The following is a 7,688-nucleotide window of genomic DNA, read 5'->3' as shown; positions in this document are numbered from 1 at the left end:
CATAGTCCAAGGTGTCACCCGAGGAGCGGCGCATCACCAAGTTTATGTTGCCAATAGGGGAGACGGAGATCGCACCCCCGTTCCAGCAGGCGAGCTAGTTTTGAGAACAGCGCCAGCAACAACAACAGTGACCACACCATCGCAGAGGAGGAGTGGGCAGCAGCCAAGGCAGCCGTGCTTAACAACACACCGCTCCCAGCGGGAACCACGGTTGGCACCCTCAATGCTTACCGCTCTATATTGGAGAAAAACCGGGAACGATTATTCAAGGAACAAACCACCCTCGAGAGACGCCTATCTGCGGCAGACCGATCCAGCGAACGACGAAGAGGCTCGCAAGGAAGCGCCTCTCGAAGTACTCAAGGCGTAGGCAAGCATCGATCAAGACTATCTAGGCTATCGGAAGATGATGCTAGGGAAATAACATCAAACCTGACCAAGTCCTTTATGACCACGGACACCGCGGGCATGCCACGGCCAAAAACCGTCGCAGGAGCGACCGCCAACCTCGCTGCATAACTGATGTCTACGGGTGCTTCTATTCTTGTAGACAGTGTTGGGCCTCCAAGAGCAGAGGTTTGTAGAACAGCAGCAAGTTTCCCTTAAGTGGATCACCCAAGGTTTATCGAACTCAGGGAGGAAGAGGTCAAAGATATCCCTCTCAAGCAACCATGCAATCACGATACAAGAAGTCTCTTGTGTCCCCAACACACCTAATACACTTGTCGGATGTATAGGTGCACTAGTTCGACGAAGAGATAGTGAAATACAAGTAGTATGGATGTATATGAGTGGTAATAGCAATCTGAATAAAATATGGCAGCAAGTAAACATGCAAAGAACAGTAAGTAAACGGAGTTTCGATGCTTAGAAACAAGGCCTAGGGATCATACTTTCACTAGTGGACACTCTCAACATTGATCACATAATAAAACCACTCTACACTCTCTTGTTGGATGATGAACACCACTAATTGCGTAGGGCTACAAGAGCACCTCAATGCCGGAGTTAACAAGCTCCACAACATTCGATATTCATATTTAAATAACCTTAGAGTGCATGATAGACCAACGCAATTACACCAAGTACTAACATAGCATGCACACTTGTCACCATCACACTATGAAGGAGGAATAGATCACATCAATACTATCATAGCAATAATTAACTTCATAATCTACAAGAGATTACAATCATAACCTACGCCAAGTACTACATGATGCACACACTGTCACCTTTACACCATGGAGGAGGAATAGACTACTTTAGTAACATCACTAGAGTAACACATAGATGAATAGTGATACAAAACTCATATGAATCTCAATCATGTAAGGCAGCTCATGAGATCATTGTATTGAAGTACATAGGAGAGAGATTAACCACATAGCTACCGGTACAGCCCTTAGCCTCGATGGAGAACTACTCCCTCCTCATGGGAGACAACAGCGTTGATGGAGATGGCGGTGGTGTCGATGGAGATGCCTTCCGGGGGCACTTCCCCGTCCCGGCGGCGTGCCGGAACAGAGACTCCTGTCCCCCAGATCTTGGCTTCGCGATGGCGGCGGCTCTGTAAGGTTTCTCGTACCGTGGCTTTTCCGTCTCGAGGTTTTAGGTCGAGGAGGCTTAAATAGGCGAAGAGGCGGAGTCGGAGGGCTGACGGGGGCGCCACACAATAGGGGGGCGCGCCCCCTCCTTGGGCCGCGCCGCCCTATCATCTGGTGGCCCTGTGGCCCTCCTCTGCTGGCTCTCGGGTGTTCTGGAAGCTTCGTGGAAAAATAGGATGCTGGGCATTGATTTCGTCTAATTCCGAGAATATTTCCTTACTAGGATTTCTGAAACCAAAAACAGCAGAAAATAGGAACTGGCACTTCGGCATCTCGTCAATAGGTTAGTTCCGGAAAACGCATGAAAACGATGTAAAGTGTGTATAAAACATGTGAGTATCATCATAAAAGTAGCATGGAACATAAGAAATTATAGATACGTTTGAGACGTATCAAGCATCCCCAAGCTTAGTTCCTACTCGCCCTCGAGTAGGTAAACGATAACAAGGATAATTTCTGAAGTGACATGCTATCATAATCTTGATCAATACTATTGTAAAGCATATGAGATGAATGAAGTGATTCAAAGCAATGGTAAAGACAATGAGTAAACAACTGAACCATATAACAAAGACTTTTCATCAATAATACTTTCAAGACAAGCATCAATAAGACTTGCATAAGAGTTACTCATAAAGCAATAAATTCAAAGTAAAAGCATTGAAGCAACACAAAGGAAGATATAAGTTTCAGCGGTTGCTTTCAACTTCAACATGTATATCTCATGGATAATTGTCAACACAAAGCAATATAACAAGTGCAATAGGTAAACATGTAAGAATCAATGCACAGTTAACACAAGTGTTTGCTTCTGGGTTAGAAGGAATAGGCAAACTGACTCAACAACAAAGTAGAAGATAGGCCCTTCGCAGAGGGAAGCATTGATTACTATATTTGTGCTAGAGCTTTTCATTTTGAAAACAAGAAACAATTTTGTCAACGGTAGTAATAAAGCATATGTGTTATGTATAAGACATCTTATAAGTTGCAAGCCTCATGCATAGTATACTAAGAGTGCTCGCACCTTGTCCTAATTAGCTTGGATTAACATCGATTATCATTGCATAGCATATGTTTCAACCAAGTGTCACAAAGGGGTACCTCTATGCCGCTTGTACAAAGGTCTAAGGAGAAAGCTCGCATTGGATTTCTCGCTTTTGATTATTATCAACTTAGACATCCATACCGGGACAACATAGACAACGAGATAATGGACTCCTCTTTAATGCATAAGCATTCAACAACAATTAAAATTCTCATAAGAGGTTGAGGATTAGTTGTCCACTGCTGAAACTTCCACCATGAATCATGGCTTTAGTTAGCGGCCCAATGTTCTTCTCTAACAGTATGCATAGTCAAACCATTTGATCATGAAAATCGCCCTTACTTCAGACAAGAAGAACATGCATAGCAACTCACATGATATTCAACAAAGGTAAAAGAGTTGATGGCGTCCCCAGAAACATGGTTACCGCTCAACAAGCAACTTATTAAGAAATAAGACACATAAGTACATATTCTTCACCACAATAGTTTTTAAAGCTACTTTCCCATGAGCTATGTATTGTAAAGGCAAAGAATAGAATTTTAAAGGTAGCACTCAAGTAATGTACTTTGAAATGGCGGAGAAATACCATGTGGTAGGTAGGTATGGTGGACACAAATGGCATGGTTATTGGCTCAAGGATTTTGATGCACGAGAATTATTCCTCTCAATACAAGGCTAGGCTAGCAAGGTTGTTTGAAGCAAACTCAAGTATAAAACGGTACAGCAAAGCTCACATATGAACATATTGTAACTATTATAAGACTTTATATTGTCTCCTTGTTGTTCAAACACCTTAACCAGAAAATATCTAGACTCTAGAGAAACTAATCATGCAAACCAGATTTTAACAAGCTCTATGTAGTTCTTCATTAATGGGTGCAAGGTACATGATGCAAGAGCTTAAACATGATCTATATGAGCACAACAATTTCCAAGTATCAAATTATTCAAGACATTATACCATTTACCACATGCATCATTTTACGTTTCCAACCATATAACAATGAACGAAGCAGTTTCAACCTTCGCCATGAACATTAAAAGTAAAGCTAAGAACACATGTGTTCATATGAACCAGCGGAGCGTGTCTCTCTCCCACACAAGCATGATGGATCATATTTTATTCAAACACAAACAAAAACAAAAACAAACAGACGCTCCAAGTAAAGTACATAAGATGTGACCGAATAAAAATATAGTTTCAAGAGAAGAAACCTGATAATTTGTCGATGAAGAAGGGGATGCCTTGGGCATCCCCAAGCTTAGATGCTTGAGTCTTCTTGAAATATGCAGGGATGAACCACGGGGGCATCCCCAAGCTTAGACTTTTCACTCTTCTTGATCATAGTATATCATCCTCCTCTCTTGACCCTTGAAAACTTCCTCCACACCAAACTCAAAACAAACTCATTAGAGGGTTAGTGCATAACCAAAAATTCACATGTTCAGAGGTGACACAATCATTCTTAACACTTACGGACATTGCTCAAAGCTACTGGAAGGTAATGGAACAAAGAAATCCATCCAACACAGCAAAAGAGGCAATGTGAAATAAAAGGCAGAATCTGTCAAAACAGAACAGTCCGTAAAGACGAATTTTAAAGAGGCACCAGACTTGCTCAGATGAAAATGCCCAAATTAAATGAAAGTTGCGTACATATCTGAGGATCACGCACGTAAATTGGCAGATTTTTCTGAGTTACCTACGGAGAGGCATATTGAAATTCGTGACAGCAAGAAATCTGTTTCTGCGCAGCAATCCAAATCTAGTATGAACCTTACTATCAAAGACTTTACTTGGCACAACAATGCAATAAAATAAAGATAAGGAGAGGTTGCTGCAGGAGTAACAACTTCCAAGACACAAATATAAAACAAAAGTACTGTAGTAAAATAAATACATGGGTTATCTCCCAAGAAGTTCTATCTTTATAGCCATTAAGATGGGCTCAGCAGTTTTAACGATGCACTCCCAAGAAATAAGAGTTGAAGCAAAAGAGAGCATCAAGAAGCAAATTCAAAACAAATTTAATCCTAACCCACTTCCTATGAAAAGGAATCTTGTAAATAAACAAATTCATGAAGCATAATGCAACAAGCATAGAAAGATAAAACAAGTGCGACTTCAAGATTTTCAGCAAAAGAGAGGCGTTTTAGTAACATGAAAATTTCTACAACCATATTTTTCTCTCTCATAATAATATCCAGTAGCATCATGAGCAAACTCAACAATATAACTATCACATAAAGCATTCTTATCATGAGTCTCATGCATAAAATTATTACTACTCCCAACATAAGCATAGTCATTCTTATTAATTGTAGTGGGAGCAAATTCAACAAAGTAGCTATCATTATTATTCTCATCAAGTGTAGGAGGCATAGTATAATCATAACAAAAATTACTCTCCATAGTAGGCGGCACCAAAAGACCACTATCGTTATAATCATCATAAATAGGAGGGATATCATAATCAACATAAACTTTCTCCTCAATACCCAGAGGGCTAAAGAGATCATTTTCATCAAAACCGACCTCCCCAACCTTAGAATTTTCTATATCATTATCAACAATGGTGTTCAAAGCGTTCATACTAATATTACTACTAGCATGCAAATAAGGTTCCATAGGTTTTTTAATTTTCGCATTAAACTATTCATGTCTTGACTCAGGAAATAGTACAAAAAGTTCACGAGATGTTTTCCATTATGCCTTACTAGTGTAAAACAAGAAACAAAAAGATGCAATTGCAGGATCTAAAGGAAATAGCTTCGAGCACACACACAACAGCAACGAGAAAAGTACTTAGTTACACGGGACCGGAGTATGAGTGCCTTTTACCTTTCCTCCCCGGCAACGGCGCCGGAAAAGTGCTTGATGTCTACGGGTGCTTCTATTTTTGTAGGCAGTGTTGGGCCTCCAAGAGCGAGAGGTTTGTAGAACAGCAGCAAGTTTCCCTTAAGTGGATCACCCAAGGTTTATCGAACTCGGGGAGGAAGAGGTCAAAGATATCCCTCTCAAGCAACCACTGCAATCACGATACAAGAAGTCTCTTGTGTCCCCAACACACCTAATACACTTGTCGGATGTATAGGTGCACTAGTTCGGCGAAGAGATAGTGAAATACAAGTAGTATGGATGTATATGAGTGGTAATAGCAATCTGAATAAAATATGGCAGCAAGTAAACATGCAACGAACGGTAAGTAAACGGAGTTTCGATGCTTAGAAACAAGGCCTAGGGATCATACTTTCACTAGTGGACACTCTCAACATTGATCACATAATAAAACCACTCTACACTCTCTTGTTGGATGATGAACACCACTAATTGCGTGGCTACAAGAGCACCTCAATGCCGGAGTTAACAAGCTCCACAACATTCGATATTCGTATTTAAATAACCTTAGAGTGCATGATAGACCAACGCAATTACACCAAGTACTAACATAGCATGCACAACTGTCACCATCACACTATGAAGGAGGAATAGATCACATCAATACTATCATAGCAATAATTAACTTCATAATCTACAAGAGATTACAATCATAACCTACGCCAAGTACTACATGATGCACACTACTGTCACCTTTACACCATGGAGGAGGAATAGACTACTTTAATAACATCACTAGAGTAACACATAGATGAATAGTGATACAAAACTCATATGAATCTCAATCATGTAAGGCAGCTCATGAGATCATTGTATTGAAGTACATAGGAGAGATATTAACTACATAGCTACCGGTACAGCCCTTAGCCTCGATGGAGAACTACTCCCTCCTCATGGGAGACAACAGCGTTGATGGAGATGGCGGTGGTGTCGATGGAGATGCCTTCCGGGGGCACTTCCCCGTCCCGGCGGCGTGCGGAGCGGGAGACTCCCGTCCCCCAGATCTTGGCTTTGCGATGGCGGCGGCTCTGGAAGGTTTCTCGTACCGTGGCTTTTCCGTCTCGAGGTTTTAGGTCGAGGAGGCTTAAATAGGCGAAGAGGCGGAGTCGGAGGGCTGACGGGGGCGCCACACAATAGGGGGGCGCGGCCCCTCCTTGGGCCGCGCCGCGCTATCATCTGGTGGCCCTGTGGCCCTCCTCTGCTGGCTCTCGGGTGTTCTGGAAGCTTCGTGGAAAAATAGGATGTTGGGCATTGATTTCGTCCAATTCCGAGAATATTTCCTTACTAGGATTTACGAAACCAAAAACAGCAGAAAACGAGAAGCGGCACTTCGGCATCTCGTCAATAGGTTAGTTCCGGAAAACGCATCAAAACGATGTAAAGTGTGTATAAAACATGTGAGTATCATCATAAAAGTAGCATGGAACATAAGAAATTATAGATACGTTTGAGACGTATCAATACCTCATCAATCAGCGCCCTGAAGGTTCCATGGCTCAAGCCCACCGAGGTGCCATAGAAAGTCTCGCGATATTGGGAGATAATCTAGTTCCGCGGAAGGAAAAGACCACGTTGCAGGCTAGCGGCTCAAAGCATCATGCAAGAGATGCTCGGGACGAAATCACCCAGAGCAGGATCGACAAAGCAAGGCGACGACGCGCCGCTAGGGAGGAGTATGACAGTGATTCTTCGGATGAGAGTCAGGAGAACGACGGCGAACTCAGGGGAGACGATTGTTTAAGCTACAAAATCCGTGAGGCGATGCCACCCAGAAAGTTCAAACCCACCCCTACTAACGCTGCCAAATACAATGGGCAGCAGGAGCCAAGGTCCTAGATAGACGACTATCTGCAGACTGTGATTCTGCATAAGGGGAACCAGATAGCAGCAATGCGGTGCTTGCGGCTTTACCTAAAGGATTCAGCGCGAGCACAGTTAAGGAGTGCGCGAAGGGTTCCATCAAATCATGGGACGACCTAATAGATGCTTTCGTTGCCAATTTCCAAGCAACGTACAAAAGGCCCGTCGGGATTGAAGAGTTACGGCATTGCCAGCAAAAGCAGAAAGAATCGATGCGCTCATATGATGACCCACAAGTATAGGGGGTGTATCGCAGTACTTTCGATAAGTAAGA

This window comes from Lolium rigidum, chromosome 1 (assembly GCF_022539505.1).
Source record: "Lolium rigidum isolate FL_2022 chromosome 1, APGP_CSIRO_Lrig_0.1, whole genome shotgun sequence".
Taxonomy (NCBI): domain Eukaryota; kingdom Viridiplantae; phylum Streptophyta; class Magnoliopsida; order Poales; family Poaceae; genus Lolium; species Lolium rigidum.
Note: the sequence above shows the minus strand (reverse complement) of the source record.